This window comes from Acipenser ruthenus, unplaced genomic scaffold, assembly GCF_902713425.1.
Source record: "Acipenser ruthenus unplaced genomic scaffold, fAciRut3.2 maternal haplotype, whole genome shotgun sequence".
Lineage (NCBI taxonomy): Eukaryota > Metazoa > Chordata > Actinopteri > Acipenseriformes > Acipenseridae > Acipenser > Acipenser ruthenus.
Genome location: NW_026707331.1, coordinates 5001 through 7500, shown reverse-complemented (window position 1 = coordinate 7500; position 2500 = coordinate 5001).

The window sequence follows — 2500 nt, the reverse complement described above, 5'->3', positions numbered from 1 at the left end:
CTGCCCGGGGTGCAGAGCCTCCCACATGGCTTGACTTATTATTTTTACTTAAATATTTTTTTGATCAAAAGACCATGCCCTTAGTAATATGCACTTACCCCCCCAGTGTATCTGTTATCTAATAGCATTATGAGAGCAAGTCACTACTTCATGCCGACCTCCTGGAACTGCCGCTCGGCCACCCAGACCCACTTTGTCCACTAAGGTTTTTTGTGGCTATGGTAATGTATTATTATTATGTGTTTATTTAGCAGACACCTTTATCCAAGTCGACTTACAGAGACTAGGGTGTGTGAACTTTGCATCAGCTGCAGAGTCACTTACAATTACATCTCACCCAAAAGACGGAGCACAAGGAGGTTAAGTGACTTGCTCAGGGTCACACAGTGAGTCAGTGGCTAAGGTGGGATTTGAACCGGGGACCTCCTGGTTACAAGCCCTTTTCTTTAACCACTGGACCACACAGCCTCCAGTGTAGCACTATTCTGACTCTAGTCAATTCTATTCTAACTATGGTCATTTAGCTCAATGGTGACTCTGGTCATGTAGCTCAATGGTGACTCTGGTCATGTAGCTCAATGGTGACTCTGGTCATGTAGCTCAATGGTGACTCTGGTCATGTAGCTCAATTTTGACTATGGTCAGTGCGGCAGTGTGGAGTAGTGGTTAGGTCTCGGGACTCTTGACTAGAAGGTCGTGGGTTCAATCCCAGGTGGGGGACATTGCTGCTGTACCCTTGAGCAAGGTACTTTACCTAGATTGCTCCAGTAACAATCCAACTGTATAAATGGGTAATTGTATGTAGAAAAATAATATAATTGTATGTAAAAATAATGTGATATCTTGTAACAATTGTAAGTCGTCCTGGATAAGGGTGTCTGCTAAGAAATACAGTGGCTCTCAAAAGTATTCACCCCCCTTGGACTTTTCCACATTTCATTGTGTTACAACATGGAATCAAAATGGATTTAATTGGGAGTTTTTGCCACTGATCAACACAAGAAAAGTCCATAATGTCAAAGTGAAAAATAAAATCTACAACTTGTTCTAAATTAATTACAAATATAAAACAGAAAATAATTGATTGCATAAGTATTCACCCCCTTTGCTATGACACACCTAAATAAGCTCTGGTGCAACCAATTGTCTTTAGAAGTCACATAATTAGTTGAATGGAGTCCACCTGTGTGCAATTAAGGTGTTTCACATGATTTCAGGTTAAATACACCTGTCTCTGGGAGGTCCCACAGTTGGTTAGTACATTTCCTAACAAAAACTACATCATGAAGGTGAAGGAACATTCAAAGCAAATCCGGAATAAGGTTCTTCAAAAGCACCAATCAGGGGTAGGATATAAGAACATTTCCAAGGCATTGAATATCCTCTCAGAGCACAGTAAAGTCCATTATTAAGAAATGGAGAGAATATGGCACAACTGTGAATCTGTCTAGAACAGGCCGTCCTCAAAAACGGAGTATCCGGGCGTATAGGGCACTAGTCAGGGAGGCCACCAAGAGGCCTATGGCAACTCTAAAGGAGTTACAGTGTTCCACGGCTGAGCTGGGAGACACTGTGCATATGGCAACAATAGCCCGGGTGCTTCACAAAACTGGCCTTTATGGGAGAGTGGCAAAAAGAAAGCCATTGTTGAAAAGAACTCGCATCAAATCTCGGCTAGAGTTTCCCAGAAGGCATGTGGGAGACTCTGAGACCAAGTGGAAGAAGATTCTATGGCCTGATGAGACCAGAATAGAGCTTTTTGGCCACAACGCTAAGCGCTATGTTTGGCGCAAGCCTAACACCGTACATCATCCTGAGAACACCATCCCTACCGTGAAGCATGGTGGTGGCAGCATCATGCTATGGGGATGCTTCTCTGCGTCAGGGCCTGGAAAGCTCGTGAAGATAGAGGGCAAAATGGATGCGGCAAAGTACAGAGAAATCCTGAAGGAAAACCTGCTGAAGTCTGCAAGAGACCTGGGACTTGGAGAAGATTCATCTTCCAGCAGGACAATGACCCCAAACATACAGCCAAAGGCACACTGGAGTGGCTTAAAAACAAAAAGGTCAATGTCCTGGAGTGGCCCAGTCAAAGCCCGGACCTCAATCCAATTGAGAATATGTGGAAAGAGTTGAAAATTGCTGTTCACCAAAGGTCCCCATCCAACTTGACGGAGCTTGAGCAATTTTGCAAAGAAGAATGGGCAAAAATAGCAGTGTCCAGATGTGCAAAGCTGGTAGAGACTTATCCAAATAGACTCATGGCTGTAATTGCTGCCAAAGGTGCCTCTACCAAATATTGACTCAAGGGGGTGAATACTTATGCAATCAATTATTTTCTGTTTTGTATTTGTAATTAATCTGTGGAGAAGATCTTCCCTGTTTTTCAACATTTACTTTTCAAAACGAACATTTGTCATTCAAAAGTCCAACAGCATAATGCAAGGAGAATGGCTAATTCATTAGGAACAGTCATGTTGAAGACAGTACCAGTTTCAAA